Here is a 19,959-nt window from a genome sequence, read left to right as displayed (position 1 = left end):
TTTTTTTTTTAAGATGTGTGGATGCTTGGCAGTCCTATTTTTCTATGGTATTTTTTTCTTTTTCTTTAAGAAAAATATATTTTCTTTGACATTCTGAAGAAAATGCCATTTTGTTGATGTCAAGAAGCTTTGGGACATCCCAGCAATAGAGTAAAGAGTAGTCATGCAGGCTGCTAGAACTCATACACATTATAACTCAAAATCATGGTCCTAATTTTACATAAATATGATTCTCCACAATCCCATACTTTTTAATTTTGTGTAATGCACTTTCCCAGTAAGTTTCAGATACAGCTCCTACCTCAAACAGGTGAAACCATTAACCACTTTAGGACCGGGCCTATTTTTGACACTTGGTGTTTACAAGCTAAATTCAGTTCTTTTTTTTTTTGCTAGAACACTACTTAGAACCCCCAAACATTATGTATATTTTTTTTAGCAGAGACCCTAGAGAATAAAATGGAGATCGTTGCAATATTTTTTTATCACACCGTATTTGCGCAGTGGTCTTCCAAACGCAATTTTTTTTGGAAAAAATTTACTTTTTGAATTAAAAAATAAGAAAACAGTAAAGTTAGCCAAATTTATTTTCATAATGTGAAAGATAATGTTACCCTGAGTAAATAGATATCCAACATGTCATGCTTCAAAGTTGCGCACGCTCGCGGAATGGCGAGAAACTTTGCTACTTAAAAATCCCATAGGAGACACTTTAAAAATTTCTACAGGTTACCAGCTTAGAGTTACAGAGGAGGTCTAGGGCTCAAATTATCACTCTCGCTCTAACCATCGCAGCGATATCTCACATGTGTGGTTTGAACACCGTTTACATGTGTGGACGGGATTTCCATATTTATTTGCTTCTGCGGGCGAGCTAACAGGACCAGGGCGCTTTAATCTTTTTTTTTCCCTAGTTATTTTATTAATTATTTTTTACTTTTACACTGTTTAAAAAAAAAGAAATAAATAAATTGATAATCCTTATTCCTATTACAATGAATGTAAACATCCCTTGTAATAGAAATAGGCATGACAGGTCCTTTTTATTGTGAGATCTGGGGTCAAAAAGACCTCAGACCTCACAACTACACTAAAAAAAAAAAAAACGTTGAAAAAAAATCGGCCCTTTAAACCGGTTGCTAAGCAATGACATTTGCAGTCGCTCAGGTCCTTCAAGATCAGAGAGGACTGAGAGGAGCCAGGATCGGATCATTTTCCCCACTGCCGGCGGGTCCGGTAAGCGGAGAAAACGACCGGGACGCGGTGGGAAGGGGGGGGCACCTCTTCCACCGCACCGCGAGGGTGATCCCACAGTGAATCCACCACTGGGACCACCCTTATCTTAAAGCCGACTGCCCACTGTTTAAAAAAATACCAGGGTTATGGCAGCTATCTGCTGCCATAACCCCGGTATTTAGTTTAAAACGACCAACGTAAATAGTCTTTAGGCGGTAGGTAGGTGGTTAAAATCCCATGACACAGTGGGACAGACAGTGGTAAATAATCTGCTATTTGTGTTCAGCATTATAAAAGGTAAAAATGGTTAATGCTTACAGAGTAACAAGTTTAATATTTGAAAGTGGAATCATAGTTTTGGCATTAGAACATGTGTGTCATTTGTGATTAGAAAATGCCAATTGTGATATAGCAGTTCTCTTTCCTCTATCTAGCTAAGCTACTGTAATATAAGTCCCAAACGTGTCTGTTGGTGAGATAACAGGCCTACATTGTGGTCCTGATCAACTGCAAAGTAAATAAATTCCTTTTCAAAGCCAGAAATCAGTATCCAATATATTATCTTTTTAGAATACTACACACTGCAAAAATACATGTGTGCTGTTCCTTTAAGAGGAATAATCTTGAATAAAGCCTCTTCCAGGACAATTTACTTTATTTCTAGAAGACATGACTATAAAGTCATTGCCTGTATGTATCCTCTGTATGTAACTGAGCGGTCTCTCCTCTATCCTTGTATATGCAATACATGCAATCTCCTGATGAGATGAACAGGTAGGTGAAGATGTAACATTTCTGTATGACAGCAAAATAATGTTTCTAGAAATCTAAGAAGCAGTGACTGTAGCACATGGAATATCTTGGTAGACACCATGTGGCACTTACAATACAGGGGTCAGTTCTCCTCAGACCTTCTAGGCCAGTGATGGCGAACCTATGGCACACGTGCCACAGCTGGCACGCAGTGCCAGCCCTCTCTGTGGGCACGCCAGCTAGGAAGCTGCCGCCGCTGATGCCTTGGCTCTCTAATCCTTCCTCCCCCGCACAGCAGTGGCTCTGTGACAAGGGGAGAAGCGAGCGTGGACTGTAAGTTTATTTCCCCGCACGCCCCCTTCTGTCAAGCAGCACTGGACAGGGACAGAGCGGCACTTGCAGAGATCGCCACCCGCTCTGATTCCTCCTGCCTCCCCATTGGCTGCAGCCAAGCACCAATGAGGAGGTTGACAAGTGCACCCAGGGACATTTAGTCCCGGAAGGCTATGGGGAGAGAGATCGAGAGAGTGATGGTGAGAAAGACTGGAGCAGCACATTGTGAGCCAGGGGACAGAGAGGCTGTGAGGATACCCCCCCCCCTGCAGTGCCAGTTGCAGCCTTGCCACAGGAAACCGAGAGTGAGTGGACATCTGTTCGGAGGAAGTGTGTCCCTGGGATTGGTGAGAGGCCCTTGCGGCCATTTTCTGTGGCTGTTATTAATTGCAGTGTTGTCACTTTGAAAAAAATAAGTTGGTTTTGTGACGCAGTTTGGGCGCTCGGGCTCAAAAAGGTTGGCCATCACTGTTCTAGGCAGAAAGAAGAAATGGGCTTAATCTGCTCCAGCTTCTTTGTGCTCCCATCTAGGCAATGGGTTACAGGAATCTGACTGAGGAATCAACAGGGTGTCTCTTGCAGTCTCTCTCAGGTATCCTCTTTTCCTTATTTACAATGGCCCATTGGACCTTGATCTGAGCCACCAACCAGGAGTGCCAGGAGTCCCTTCTCATGTATGATTTCCAGAGAATCTGCACATAGCTTGAAAATACTGGGATCTGGTAAGCAGCCCCGATATCTACAGGTGTGGATTTTAGTACAGTACAAAGTTTCTGCTTATCTGCTCTTTACCATCTTTCATCTGGTAAGAAGCAAATTCGTGAGGTGGTGGGAAACCTTCACATCCCATTTATATCACGATTACTGTCACTTCTGAAAACCAGCACACTATTTAGCTTCATTTTACCTTCAGCACCAGTGGATGTCCTATTGAACTTTTTGTTGGGAATTGCACTTTCACGTTTGGATTTTATTTTGTGAAAATTGTATTGCATTGTTTGAAGGATTTTTTAGGAATTCACGTTATATTTATTTATACAGCTTTGCATCATTACTATTTGTTTAAACCTTTTCTGTAGTAATATCATAGAGTTAAATTGTGATGTCCATTTTGAATCTAAAATCTATTGATAGATAGAATATTTTAAAGTTTATTGCTTGCAATCTGTTAGGAAAAGCGAGTCATATATTGGCAGGAAACGGTCTGTGTGAAATAGCTAAAAATGCCACATTACAGATGAAAATGTCAGTTTAGAAAATTAAACAGTTTGTCTGCACGCCAATGCAAGAAGTACTTTAGCATGTGTCCCTAAGGTGGCTACATTTGCATTTGGAACCTCTTTCTATGCTATATTTGTTGGGTTTCTAAGCAAGGGTGAGGCACGATTTCCTGACCTCTATCATTACACTAACATATTATAAACATATCTTCTTGTCAATTAGGGAAAATTGTACTTAAAGAAACATTAAAGGTTACATAAAAAAAAAAAAAAAATCAACAAATATGTTATACTTATCTGCTTTGTGCAGTGGTTTTGCACAGAGCAGCCCTGATCCTCCTCTTTTTGGGTCCCCCGCCAGCGCTCCTGGCTCCCCTTTTTCAGCCAGTGTCCCCAGTAGCCAAGCACTGGTGCGTTCTTGCTCTCGAGCCCCACTCTATGTGACCATCAGACACACATGGCTCAAGCACTCTGCACTCTCTTCTTTGGCCCATTGGCTGTGATTAACAGTAGCAGGTGTCAATGGCTCCCGCTACTGTCTAAGTCAATGAGGAATGAGACCCAGCAGAAGCTCAGCTCTCATGCACATAGCAGGATCAAGAGGGAGCTAAGTGAGTATAAGGGCAGGTTGGGGGGGGGGAGCAGAACAGAAGGTTTTTTACCTTCATGCATAGAAATCTTTGAGCCTTAAAAACCACTTTAAATGCACTAGAAAAACACAGATAACCAGTTGCTTGACTTTAGTTTTCAGCCTGTCATACATTTTGTGCAGTTGGCTGTTCAACTCCCTAAATACATTTTGGATGCTAATAGCTGTAGCTCTCGAAAAGGAGGACACACAGCCCAGAATCATATGTATGCAGTTTAAATTCAGAAAGGATTACATAAACCTAAATTAATTGGGTGTACAAAATAATTTCGTTTTCGTTTTAGTAAAACTGTATATAACTGTACACATAAATTACTTTTTTCCTTCATATCCATTTCCCTCATCTACTACCTAACCAGTTGCCTACCTTTGGCATCTTACACATGTCCATAAAACCTCCTCCACTGTACACAGGGTGTCTCCTGTACACCCTGTATAAACACTATTTTACAGCTTTATCTCATGTTCCATGTTTCTTTTTAAATTATTTGTTGGAAAAAAATTATTATAACACACATTTATACATTTTTATCTTTAAGGATTTACTGTTAGAAAATATGTGGTTGAGGGTATACAGTATCTGTGTTGTTTTAAAACAGTAAGAACTTTAAATTACTGATGCACAATGAGAAAAATGAAATATATGCAAAAAAAACAAAAAAAAACTTAACTTTTTTTTATAAATAACTTTAACATGCTTCGTACTAAAAAGATATTTTAATGCTACAGTAAATAGAACAAGCAGCAGAATAAAATGTATGTTTTCCCAACAGTAATGGTACAGTACTTGTGTTCAAAATATTACTGATCAAACTTGAAAAAATTATTTTCTACTCTTTTTCCTATGAAAAAGACTTTAGGGTCACAAGAAAGCCCAGTTTTTCCCCAAAAAAACAATATATGTATCAATTCTTTATCATGAGTATTTACAAAGTAATAGACTCATGAATAAACACATAGCAGAAATGTGAAAATATGGTCTGGTCCATAGGGGTAAACAGGTGTGAGAGCCGAAGTGGTTAAAGCTGAACTCCAGGCTCCCAGTTAACCATCCTACTATTACCACCATCCAACAAACCCTCCCCACCCCAAGGGCCCATGTGTAGTTTTTTTTTGCAGTGGACAGTGGATGCCCCTAACTCACAATATATCCTCGATGTTCTGGGTTATGATGCTTGGCATTGCAGAGTGCAGTGAGGAACCAGACATCCAGATGTGTATTGGATGTGAAGAAGTTATAGCTCTTAACTAGTGCAAAGATTAGAGGAGTTGATTGTGGGGCAGTTGATTAATAAGCATCTTTTTTTTCATGATCTGCTTTGTTACACTGTTGCTTTAAACAGGTAGGAATACTTGTAGTAGCTAATCTATCCTGGTTCTACTGGTTAAAGCAGAGTTTTTTCCACTCAAAAGTTGAACTTCCACTCATCTACTTCCTCACCCCCCTCCGGTGCCACATTTGGAGGGGAACAGGTACCTGTTTTTTCACAGGTACCTTCCCCCCTTTTCCGAGAGAAAGCGCAATGGCGCCATCCCTCAGAAGTTCTGTCCCCTTTCTCCTTCCCCTGCCGCCAAGCCAATGAGAATGTGCAGTGCGCTTTGCACATGCACAGTAGGGAACTTCTGTGAAGCCGAAAGGCTTCATTGTCAGTTTCCCTTAGAGTGAATGGTGGCAGCAGCATCCAGCAGCCGATCCGAAAATCGGCTGGGGCTGGGGTGCTGAAATTGCGGACTCCCTGGACAGGTAATTGTCTATATATTAAAAGTCAACAGCTACAGTACTTGTAGCTGCTGACTTTTAATTTTTTTTCCACAGCTTAAACACCACTTTAATCTCTACATTTAATACAATAACTGAAAAAATAAGAAAATTTGAACAGATACCCAACACAAACACAACTAAATGGACAAGGCCTATCACGTCTAAAAGGGGGAATCCTGGTATAATGTTAACATGACTGAAAACAGTCATTATAAAACATTGTAACATGTCTCAAGTATTCACTCAATTGTCAGAAATAACCCCATATTTTGCTTTTACTTTTATTACCAATGATTTTCAGCTCCATCTAGTGACTACAGTGTAGTGTTTTTCTGATGCGATATTTCAAGAAAATATTGCATTTTTGCCACTAGATGGATTATAGGAACAAAACATGTTAGATAAAATATGGAATTATCTGTGGCATGCTTGAGACCTTTGCACAACAAGCATTTTATAAGCAGACTCCTTTATGTTCCCTATTAGGGATGGGCTGGATGTTTGAGTTGAACTTAAGTTCGACTCGAACATCGGGTGTTCGTGTGTTCGCCAAACACACGAACACCCTGGGCACTCGGTGGCATGTTCGCCCACCGATGAGCTCCCAATAATGCGCTGTGCTTTGTGATTGGCCAAAACATGCACCTGACCTACTGTATATGCTTTGGCCATGCATATTGGCTCTGACAGCACAATGTCCTGCCAGAGCCAATATTTTCCATAGATGCCAATGAGCACTGAAAGCTGAAAATCGGTCTAGGCAGAAAGCGGGTGAAAGTGCCCTGTATTTAGGTGGTTGGGGCGTACCCCCCAAAAAAAATCCATAGCAGGCCCTTTGGGTCTGCTACAGATTTTAAGGGGAACTCCACATCATCATTTTTTTTAAAAAACAGCGTGGGGTCCCCACAAAGTCCATACAATGTATGGATCCTGTTGCAGCAATACTGACATTTCTAAAGGAAAAAATGTAATTTAAACTTGCTCGTGGCTGTAATGTATTGTCGGCTCCCGGCAAAATAGATTAAAAAAAAAAGATTCCCCCCTCTCAGTACATACCAAGCCCTTTGGGTCTAGTATTTAAAAAAAAAATGGCATGGGATCTCTCCCAAAATCCATACCAGACCTTGATCCGAGCATGCAGCCAGGCAGAGGGCCTGGTATGGACTGGGGGGCCCACGCCGTTTTTTTCATTTTTTTTAATCTGTATTGCCAGGAGCCGACAATACATTTCAACCATGAGCAAGTTTAAGTGCCATTTTTTCCTTTAGAAATGTCAGTATTGCTGCAACAGGCTTAATACATCATAGAGATGTGCCAATTTAAAGGCACATTAACCACTTCCCGACCACCCGCGCCTATTTACTGCGGTAGGATGGCTCTCCTGTGCAAACAGACGTAGGTCTACATCGGTTACGGGCGGGAAGTTAGGGGACAGTGCTCTCCCATCCCCACTCGGCAGCGGGGAAGCTGATGCATGGGTCAGGCTGCTCTGATTGCCACCTGACACCCGTGATTGCTCCCCTCTGAGGGAGAAGGACGGTCGGCTGTTGTAAACACAGCCGACTGCTCTTCTCCCTGAAATGATCACAGAGCTCATGTGATCCTTCTATATAAGATCACATGTCTCTATGGTCATTTCACAAGCCATGCCCCAACAGTTAGAATTACTCCCCCAGGCTCACATCATTTAACCCATTGATCACCCATAGGGTTAACCCCTTCCCTGCCAGTGTCATTATTACAGAACAGTGCATATTTTTAGCACCGATTACTATAGTAATGTCACTGGTACCCCCAAAAGTGTCATAAATGAAAGTTAGGGGTCCGATCTGTCCGCAGCAAAAAATCGCAGATCGCCGCTATTACTAGTTAAAAAAAAAACAATAAAAATGATATAAATCTTTCCCGTAGTTAGTAGACGCGATAACTTTTGCACAAACCAATCAAAATACGCTTACTGCAATTTTTTTTTTTTTTAACAAAAATATGTAGCAGAAAACATGCTGTGTCGGATTGTGTTGTTTATGTTCTGTTTAACTATTTTCAATAAAAACAAATTAAACAAATGTAGCAGAAAACAAATTGGCCTAAAATGTTAAAAAAAAATTAGATTTCTAATTTTTTTTTTTGGGAATGTGAAAAATATATATATATATTTTTTTTTCAAAATTGTCGCTCTTTTTTTGTTTATAGCGCAAAAAATAAAAATCACACCAAAAGAAAGCTCTATTTGTGGGAAAAAAAGGACGTCAATTTTATTTGCGTACAGCGTAGCATGACCGTGCAATTGTCCGTTAAAGTAACGCAGTGCCGAATTGCAAAATAGGGCCTGGTCATTAAGGGGGCAAATCATTCCGGTCTTAAAGTGGTTAATGGGACCCCCAGGCATGGTATTTAAAGGAATTTTTCATTTTTATTTTGTCACTTTAAGCATTGTTAAAATCACTGCTCCTGTAAAAACATTTTTTTTGCTTTGATACATGTCCCCCAGGGCAGTACCCGGGTCCCCATACACTTTTTATGTTCAATAATTTATAGCATATAAGCCTTTAAAATGAGGACTTTTGATTTTTCATGTTCGTAGCCCATTGACTTTAATAGAGTTTGCATGTTTGCTAGAACTTTTTCCCTGTTCGAGATGTTCTGGTGTGAACCGAACAGGGGGGTGTTTGGCCCATCACTATTTCCTATAATCATGAAGCAGTAACCTTTGGAAGGCATACACAAAAGTGGTAACATTTCACACTGATACATTCAGAGACATGCATGGTAAATTAAATAAAATTATTTTTGATAGCATTCTTAATTACTTTGCACTACTTGTGCTATGAGCAGCACATGGTCACATGGCCTGTATTTGAAACATTTGTTATAAAAATATTCTTCATGTGAAAACTATACAATTTATACAAGATTCCAATCTCTTGTGAAACACAACGCAGACACTGCAAATGAATAACACTATAGGGAAAGTGCCGTATTTCTTACAGAGATTCTGAGGAACAATACATTCGTCATGGATTGTAATACCATTGAATGCAATAATAAAAGATTTTCTTATGCTACGGGGCTCTTTGTAGTTCTTTTGAAATGCTCAAGTTTTTTCTGTATGTGTAGAGTACTAGAGGTGACATGTTATTCCCCAAAAGCTCTGTAAACACTGTTAGGTTTATGACAAATTCTCATGTTGGTCATAGAGAAGAAAGAGCATCCCACAAAGTTATAGAAATTCTAAACCTTAACAATAAAAAAAGAGTAATAATATCAAACAGACATGGCTACAAATAATTAAAAAAAAAACATCTGCTTTTTAGGTAATGCGTATCTGAACATAATGTGAATGCAAAGTATAGAAATAGTTTTGCTTGAACTATATTTATTACTTTTTTTAGTATAAAAGATAGGTGCCTAGGCACATTTTAAAAATCATGAACTCCTTGTAGGTGATTGTATGAACCATATGTATTACTTTCAGTTTCCAGTTCCACATTTTGTGCGTAAACTAAAGCTTTATTTTATATGTTACCTGCAATGCCCCCAGCTGGTCAAAATTGGTATTGCAGTATATCTTTGCTTACAATGATCATTTTTATTTATTTATTTATTTTTTTCAATCATTTTTATTGTATTTTTTAAAAGACGAGCGAATAAGTATACAAAATCTAACAGACGATAGGGCAGGGAAATAACTGCACAGCATGAAGCAGATATCCTACAGAATGACCTGTACAAAATAACAGAGTGGGCAATGACATGGCAACTGAGGTTTAATGTGGAGAAGTGTAAGGTTTTGCACTTGGGGACTAAAAACATAAAAGCACAATACACTTTAGGGGGGGGGGGACCTTTGGGGGAATCAAAAATGGAGAAAGATCTGGGAGTCTTAGTAGAGGATAGACTAGGCAATAGCATGCAATGTCAGGTGGCAGCTGCCAAATCAGGCAGAATATTGGCATGCATAAAGAAAGGGATGTATTCTAGAGATAAAACTATAATCCTACCACTTTATAAAACTTTGGTCCGACCGCAACTGGAGTATTGTATCCAGTTCTGGTCGCCCCAGTAATCAGGAGGGATGTGTTGGAGCTGGAGAGAGTCCAGAGAAGGGCAACTAAACTAATTAGGGGATTGGAGGACCTTAATTATGAAGAGCGTCTGCAATCGCTTGATTTATTCTCCCTGGAGAAGAGACGCCTGAGAAGGGACATGATAGCAATTTCTAAATACCTCAATGGTGATCTCAGCATAGGAAAAAAGCTATTCAGTCAAAAGGATTGCATGAGGACTCGAGGGAATACAATGCGATTAGAGGAGAAACGTTTTAACCTCAGGCAACGCAGGGGGTTCTTTACTGTTAGGGCTACAAGATTGTGGAATTCTCTGCCACAAGAGGTGGTTTCTGCGGGAAGTATGGCTACTTTCAAAAGACTCTTACATCTCAAGGATCAGAACATTCAGGGGTATGAGAGATGATTACGGCCACACACACACCTACACAGGTTGAACTGGTTGGACTATTGTCTTTACTCAATCTCAACAACTATGTAACTATGTAAGGTACAATGACTCAACATGGCGCTTAAAGTTGACAGTACATAGACAACAAACAAACATGAGAAATGTGATCTGAACTGAGATCTAATTATAAGGGAAAATAATAGAGTCTGTCACCTCCTAGACACCCCCAAAGGGAACAAACTGTGTTATGAGGGACAGATAACACTCTAACCCTATGGGAATGAAGATATAAGCCTTAGGTTAATGAGAAATCCAGAAACCAAAATATACTGTACATAAGACATGTTGATGATGCAAATACTAAAAGGTTTTAGATATAGTACATTATAGACATACCAGTGTGTGAAGAAGTAATTGATCAGCCACTCAAATGAGCAGGGGTCCACCCCTCCTCCCTCATAGGTAGACCAAACCCCTAATGAAATTATTGATATGACTAATAACAAAAATATGCTAATACTTGTTGAGCCAGTTAAGAAAGGATAGAACAGGAAAAAAAAGAAGGAGACCTCATCAAGAGGAATGAGTGAAGGACAGAGTGTCCATATAAGGAAAAGAATGGGAGGCACCTAAGAGTCTTACAAGGCAAAATAACTTGAGATAAATCACAGAGGTTGCTGTATGTAGTTCTTCCAAGGATCTCAGACTGCTTTGAATTTTTCAGATGTGTCCAGCAGAAGATTAGCTGTCTTCTCCTGCACTATTATGCAGGATACTTTTTGCTTAGCTGCTGTAAAGGACACTAAAGGTTGTTTCCAAGCCCGAGCTACCGTAATCTTAAAAAAAAAGTGAATGAGTTTCTGAAGTGGTTTGGAACGGCTGGCTGGCCTACTATTAAATAGGGCCAGCTCGGGAGATTTTGGTAGGATTAACCCAGTAACTTTACGCAGCAAATAAAAGATCCTATTCCAGAAGCCCCAGAATTAAGGGAATTCCCACCAAGTGTGTATAAAAGATCCCAGGAGGCCACAACCTCTGAAGCATAGTGGGGAGGAACCTGGGAAAATTTTGACTAGGTGGGAGGGCACTATATGCCAATTATTTATAACCTTAATGTTAGCCTCCATCAGGGAGACATTTACCATTCTCTTAAAGGATTTTTGAACCATGTCTGCCTTCCAACTGACCTCCAAGTCCGAGCTCAACGCATACGGGGATTTGTCCAAGGTCTCCATCAGTGAGGCATAGATAAAAGAAATACCACCCCATTGGTCCATAACACCATTTTTCATTAACAGTAACCCTTGGGGGATCAGATTTTGAATCCCATATAGATAAAAGCAAATGACGAATTTGATGTAAGCAAAATCGTTCGGACACAGGCATATCCAATTTACTGATACAATGGCTAGTCAATAAGGGTCCTGAAGAGGAAAGAAAATGACCAATCCTATAAAGGCCCTTATTTCTCCAACCACTGAAATGCCCAAATATCTATGCCCAGGGGCAAAAGAGGGTTATGAAAGAGATGTGCTAACGGTCTGAATCCAGAAACCAGGTAAGAAGATTTATATAAGGAATCACATTAGGCCATTGAATGAGATAGAGAAGGGGAGAAGATTGGGGGCCTGTCTTTAGCGGGGACCCATATCAAATAATGAATAATGCGACCTAGAAACGCCTATCTCTCTATATCTACCCAATTTGCTTTCCCCCTGGGAGTAAATAATTGAAAACTGAGCTAGTTGGGTTGCTTGAAAATATTTCCAGAGATTGGGAACCCCTAGACCACCTTGAGTACGTCTTCTATATAAGATACTCTTTGGGCATTGATAGCCTTTATTTCCCCAAATAAACCTCATTATTCGAGATTGAAAATTCTGCAGGTGGGATTTCGGGACCGGAAGGGGAAGAGACCAAAATAAGTATAGAATCCTTGGGAGAAGGGTCCTTCTTACAGAGTGCACCCTGCCCAGCCAGAAAAGGTCTGCAACTAGTTTTTTTTAAAAAAGGGGGACAGTTAACACTGTGGAGCTGATCTATACTGGCTGCTAAGTTGATGCCCATGTGTGTGGAGCTCCAAGCGAATGCAAAATGTTGTTGAAGCCTCTCGACCAGAGTGCTGAGTGTTGTAACGTTCAACACGACTAATTTGGTCATATTTACCCTAAGTTCTGAGACCCTTCCAAACTCCTCCAAGAGTTTAAAAACATTCGGAGAGGATATAAGCAGGGAAGTGATAAAAAAAGAGCAGATTATCTGCAAACAATGCACATTTATGAATGCGACAGCCACACTTCACCCCATGTATATCAGGGTGATTCCTAATTGCAATACCCAGGGTTTAGGTTGTGATGGTAAAAATAATAGGAGAAAAAGGGCAACCCTGTCTAGTACCTTTAAAAATGTGAAAAGGGTCCAAATAATAGCCTTAAAGTTTGACTTGAGCTCTTGGGTTCGAATATAAAGCTCATAAACTTTGTATAGCCTGGTCGCAGGATTCATCTAAATCTGTTTGGGGTTGTTCTGTTCTTTATTATTAAAGCTTCTGCAAGGTAATAGAACAATGGATTGTGGGAAATATAGTCTCGGTGAGAATGAAAATTGTGGAGCACCTGTCTGATTGGACTCTCCTCCCAGGGAGCATTGAGATTCGCAGAGACAGATGGGTGTGTCTATAAAAAGGGGGACGGGACCAAGTTTTGCGCTCTTGCCTCGAGGACAGCGCGCTGTGAGGAGGGAAAGAGCTGCTGTGGAGTGCAAAGGAGAATAGGTGGTGTGAGGACGGAGCTCAGTGATGGATCGGGTGGAAGGACACTCAGAGAGACTACGGGTGCTTCTGAGGAAAGTTGGATGCTGGTGATATGGATAAGGTTCATCACATTGGGTGAGAGAGATCCAATTTGAAGTAGATACAGTAGTTACTGGATGGAGCCAGGGTAGGCCTGTGACACAGTTTAGCTTGAACAGAGAGCTGCACTCATCATAGAACGGTTGCCACAGGACACTGTAGTGATGATTAGTGCGTGGCAGATTTTAAGGCCTTACCTCACATCTTCAGTTTCCCTAGATCGTGTACCATTTGATTAAACAGAAGCCTATTTTCCTTTCTAGTTTGGATTACAGTTGATTGTTACCTTTACAGTGATTACAATTGATCGTTACCTTTACAGTGGATTACAAATACTATTCCTTGGATGACTAAGGATTCCTTTGCCGGTGAAGACTAGCTGCTAATTCAGGAGACTCTTACAATCTAAAGTAAAGGGGCCCCCTGTAAGATATATAGCCTAGCCTTAGGTTAACAGAGTTACTAATATAAGTTAGACAAATTTTAGTGTTATTCTTTATTACAGCTAAGCACTATTTTCTGTGGTCACTCTTACATTTCATTTGAGGGATGATCTATTGACAGATTATTGATACATCAATCCTCAATTATAATAGCATAATACTGTATATATGTGCATTTATGTTGCTTTATTAGATCCTGGGTGCTGAATCCTATACAACTTTGGGTTGAGGATTCAGGATCTCTCTTGTATTTCTGATCTTTTTACATTATTTGTTTTATTGAATTTGCTTGTTCATTCTTCAAACTCTAACTAAAGACAGTAAACATGATCTTTTATTGAAACTTGGTGTCTAATCATTCAATATGTCTGAACCTATAGTGTCAGGTGGGTTGGACAATGTTCAGGGCAGAGATCCATATTTTGTCTGCAGTGATCGATCGGCAGGCTACAGTAAAAGGTGGTCTACATCTGATACCTGACTGTGGTCCCATTTGAGTTTCAACATAGAGGTGCAAGGAGATTAAGGCGATCCCGCTGGCTGATATATTTTGCATATACACAGATTTGTTCTGGTAAGTGTTCCCACTTAAGGGTGCACACAGCGGTGTGGTGAAGGTCTTTTGGGTCTCTGCAAGGATACACCTACTCCAACTACCTCCTTTCATTTTGGGACTGTATGCATGGACTTCCCTTTATTGGTTCATGTTCATTCATGGACTACAGCGCTGCTAGTGTGTGAAGGAGTCTTTTAGCCCTCGGGCTGTGTGGATCTTTATGCACCTATATATACAAGTCCATATATCTTTTATGATTGGAGTAATCTTACTAACCCAGTGACATATTGCGATTAGGGATGGACGAACATCGGCAGGGGCAGTTCGTGAACGCCAGCCGCAAATTTTCTCAAAAGTCCGCGAATCGCGAGTTTGCGGCGGGCCCCATTGACTTTAATGGGAGGCGAACTTTAAAAACCTTTAGGTCATATTTGCAGCCTCAAAAGACGTACTAGCTCTGCACAAATAGTCCCAGCACATGGACAATGTCATAACAGAAGTATTGCAATTGAAAAAGTTGCCCTAATTTTTATTTTTTTTTTGTTACAGCAAAAAATATATATATTTTTTTCATAAATCAGCCAGAACTGACAGCAGCCGGTAAATACATTGTCTAATACATATAGGGTCCATTCACACATCTGTAAAATGGGTCCGCATCCATTCCACAATTTGGCGGAACCTTTAAAGACCCATTGTTTTTCATTTCCAGTCTGAAAAATTAGGCATTCACAGGATTAAGAAGTAAGTGTCGGCCATAAAAGGCCCCAAAAATTAGCCCACATGGGTTTAAGTGACAGCAAAGAACTTTGTTTTTGATGGCTAGAGGTACAGTAGGCGTTCACAGGATACATAAGTAAGTGTCGGCCTGTATAGGCTCCAAAAATTAGCTCACATGGTTTGAACTGACAGCAAAGAACTGCATTTTTGATGGCTACAGGTACAGTAGGCGTTCACAGGATACATAAGTAAGTGTCGGCCTGTATAGGCTCCAAAAATGAGCTCACATGGGTTGAACTGACAGCAAAGAACGTAGTATATTCATTTTTATAAATGTGAGGTAGTCTTCACTGTCATGAGCTAGGCGAGTGCGCTTATCAGTCACGATCCCCCCTGCTGCACTGAACGTCCTTTCGGACAGGACACTGGATGGGGGGCAAGCCAACAGTTCCATTGCAAATTGTCCTGCTTTGGCCAGAGGTCAAGCCTGCCCACCCAGTAGTCCAGGGGTTCATCACTCCTCAGAACGTCCACATCGGCCGTTACCCGATGTAGTCGGACACCTGCCGGACACCTTTTTTACGCTCCAACATTTGAGCCACAGAAGCCTGCCTTTTTCCAGAACAACGTGACGGCGGCATCATGGAAGGTGGAGTGTTGGACAACTGTGAGGAGACAGGAGAAGGAGAAGAGGCTGGAGGTGAGAGCATGGAGTGTGGCTTTGTGGGTTCTGACGGTGTTGCTCCCACTGGGCTTGGTGATGGCGGATTTCGGGTGCCTTCTTAAGGCGGTTGTCCCTAGGTGAGTGTTGGGCTTACTGCGACTTATGTGTTGACTGCAAAGGCTGCAGATGGCAACACAGGTGTCAGCAACAGACACATTAAAAAAAGCCCACACTGCGGAGCCATGTGCCGGCGTCCTGGGAGCGCCAGATGTGACTGTACATGGTTGATGGCTCATTCCTGATACATCTGCAGTCTGCTTTGTACCGCTTGTGTAATGCAAGTTCTGCCTGCCTCTCCTCCCTATCTGCCGGTCCGTCAGTCCGCCAGTTCTACAAATAATTGGCCAGTAACTGTTGTCACTGTGTGTAGCACAGTTAACACAGCAAAAGAGGCCACATTTTTGCAGGACTAAAATACAATCTTAGAAAAGTATACTGTTAAATAACACCTCACTTCAATCTGTGGTATTGGGGGGCCACAGGTTTATCACACCATTTCTACAAATAATTGGCCAGTAACTGTTGTCACTGTGTGTAGCACTGTTTATACAGCAAGAGGCCACATTTTTGCTGGACTAAAATACAATCTTAGAAAATGATACTGTTAAATAACACCCCACTTCAATATGTGGTATTGGGGGGGGGGGCATTGGTGTATAATACCAGTTCAAAAAATTGGCCAGTGAGTTTGGCGCTGTGTGTACCAGACTTCACTCAGCAAACGAAGCAATATTGTTGCATGACACAAATACACTTGTAAAAGTTTACTCAGATAACACCCCACTTCAATATGTGGTATTGGGGGGGCAATTGGTCTATCACACCAGTTATAATACATTATAAGTGTTTTTGTCACTGTGTGTAGTGTTGCTGCGGAAATGTTCAGTCTCACCACCACACCTGTCACAATGCTGCACAGTGAATAAAATACGTAGGCCAAAATACAGCACTGGCTGCATGTAATGTTCAGTATGTTTAATGCTAGAGAAGACTGTCAGAGATAGCAGACATGTTGAAGAAGATGATGGTCAGAGACTGGAGAAATACTGCAGGTTAGGTTGGCAAATATGAAAATGCAGCAGAGATCACTGCTCTTTTTCCTTTACAAATCAGTTCTCCCAATCCCACTAATATAGAAGGGGGCCCAAGGGCTTCACAACAAGGTCACAAGTTGTGCACTAAAGTGATGTGTGCTGCTTTTTATCATGAAGGAGAGGGTGTAAAACATTATAGCTTACACAACATATTTAAAAAGAGGCATGGGTATACAATCAGGGTTTTCTTCCTACATTATGCTTAACTCTTATAAAAGTAGAATTTTAGCACAAGCTACTGTATAAATTGAAACCATGCTATCTTGGTGGTTCTAGCTTAAATAGTAAGTCAAGGATTTTATTACCAAAGGACAAAAAATTGGGAATCGCTTATCTATCTATCTATCTATCTATCTATCTATCTATCTATCTATCTATCTATCTATCTATCTATCTATCTATCTATCTATCTATCTATCTATCTATCTATCTATCTATCTATCTATCTATCTATCTATCTATCTATCTATCTATCTATCTATCTATCTATCTATCCCTCTATCACTATACCAAGCATTCCAATGCAGAGTTAAAGACTAGCTGTCAGAATATAACTTTAGTAAGCATGGACTTCATTGATTCAGCAATTGTACAATCATTTAAAACGTGTTGTCAAGTTTACAAATGGTTTCAGATCAATATGAAACAATGCAGATTTTAAAATAAGGCTTCTAAAGCATCAATCCAGACATATTCTTAAGGGTACATAACATTCACTTTTCACAATATAAGCTGTCTCTCAGATAAATGCTATTAGGAAGTTTAACAATGTTCTACTGTTTGTTATTATTACACGTTCAAATGTTATTTCTGTACTCTTAGTGGTAAACATGTTGTTTTACAGAAATTTTTTGAAGAGCTTTATAAAGTGTTGGAAGTGTGTTGTAATGTGTATCAGAAAAAAATAGAAGTTTTCGCTGGACATAAAAAGGTACTAGTGACTTTGAACCAACAAGGAAGGAGATAAGATAGATGCTGCTGTAAACTTTGAAGCTCTACTGGTGACTGGATTAAGAAACGTTTGAAGTGTTGGTAATATGCAGTCTAATGGAATAGTGTATCATCTCGTCCTGTGACAGTTTCTTTCCTTGATTTAAATCAAAACTACATTTAAAACTACACCTGCAAGGTCCCTTGGTGGTGCCGGCATCTTCTCCCTGGCTTCTTCCAGGTGTTAGTCTGGAATTGTCTTGATTGCCTGGCGTGGGATTACATAACTTTCACACATGCACAGGATTGAAATTGTCCCAAGACATGGATACTGTGTCAGAATGTAAGCTGAGCTGGGCATGCACAGCTCAATATGCATATACATAGTATTGAAAACAGGCAGGTAAGTTTTGAATGCTGGCGTTTGGAGTTCAAAGTACCTGAAATTATGCTGGAAAGTTTGCACTATATGAGGTACATTTTCATTTGATTTGCACCTGAATTTTCTAATGGACTTCTGACAAATAACAATTTATTCACAGTTTTTTTTTTTTTTACCTTAGCACTTTATATATAATTACACTAAATATTTTATATCCTAATTTCTGAGTATAGATCTATGCTTGTTCCCCAGGCATGTTTAAATGCATTTACTGTTGACTGATTCACTACCTCTGCTGGAAGTCCATTCCGAGCACCAACCACACTATAAAATAATATAATTTTGAATCATGTTTATGAACTTTCCTCCTGCTAGTTTGAAGTCATGTCTCTGTGTTTTTGATCTTAAGCCTCGTACACACGCGTCGAAAATCGGCAGGGAATTTTCGTCCGACGACCGATCTGCCGATTTTCGGCTTGTTTGTATGATGCTTCTGACAACCGACTCTGGTGTGCAGGCTATAAAATTTTTGTCCGCCGTCAAAACACGGCCGATTTTCGTGCAGTCAGTACAGATTTCAACAGGGAAAAATCTAATGAGCAAGACTGGGCATGCTCAGAGAAGAAAGAACACAAAGAAATCAAACCAACACATGACATCACTTCTGAAGTAGAATTTTGTCGGGCGAGAAAATTCATGTGCAGTCTAGGCACATTCCAACCAACAAAACACCACTCTGGACAAAAGACGGACGATCGGTCGGCCGATAATCGTTGCGTGTGTACTAGGCTTTAGCCTCATACTGAAATGCCCTTCTGAACCCTTTTCACACCCTTAATGTATTTGTATTTTTTCCTTCCTCAAGACTGTAAGTATGACATTCCTGCAGTCTTTCTGCATATGTTTTAGCCTTCAGACCTTTCACCATTTGTGCTGTTAATATTGGAGAGTGCAAAATCTGGTGCAGCTGTACATGGTAGCCAATCAGTATCTTCAGCTTTTTCAATTACTTTTTGACAAAAAACCTGGAAGCTGATTGGTTTCTATGCAGACCCTCTAGTTTTAGTAAATCGATCCCATTCTGTCCTATAAATGAAACTGGAAATTATATTCTAAATAGGCCCTAACAAAAGATCTATATAAGGCCATCAAAGTCTCCTTCTTTCTGCTGGTAATTCTGTCAGTGATGCAGCCCAGAATTTTATTTGCTTTTCCCAAATGCCTGGTAATTTGCAGTTATATTAAATAAGCACCCCCAAAGTATGTGGCCAGTACCATAACCCCAATATTGTATTCAATCACATGATTCTTTTTCCATAAGAATTTTAATTTTAGAAACACTGAAAATGAATTTTTCACTACCTTGACCAATCTTCCAGCAAAATGTAATTCTATTTAACAAATACCTCCAGGAATATCAACCCTGTGACACACATTTTTTTCATCAATAAAAAAACATACATATGTACATACCTCACCCACCAAACCAAAGTACATAGCATTGTGGTAAACTATTAGTGAATCTGACCTAAGTGAATCCCATTTACAATCACACTCTGATATATATACCCAAGGGTTAAGTCCAACTTGTACAACTTTTTTATGAGGTCAGATGAACTGTAGAAAATTATTTGCTGAAAAAAAAAAATTTCTACAGTGGCTCCTTAGTCAAATTTTGTGATTTAGTAAAAAAATTACCAGGTTAGTTTGTCATGATCTGCCACCAGTAAAGCCATGCGGCTTTGAGTCCAGCAGATTGTGTTTTTTTTTTTTAAATAAATACGTTTTAAAAGTCATTTTTATTAAACTTTTGTGCAATATATCATACAAATACCGAAAGAAAAAAAA

This window comes from Pelophylax lessonae, assembly GCF_965119305.1.
Source record: "Pelophylax lessonae genome assembly, chromosome: 1".
Taxonomy (NCBI): domain Eukaryota; kingdom Metazoa; phylum Chordata; class Amphibia; order Anura; family Ranidae; genus Pelophylax; species Pelophylax lessonae.
This window is presented reverse-complemented; position numbering follows the sequence as displayed.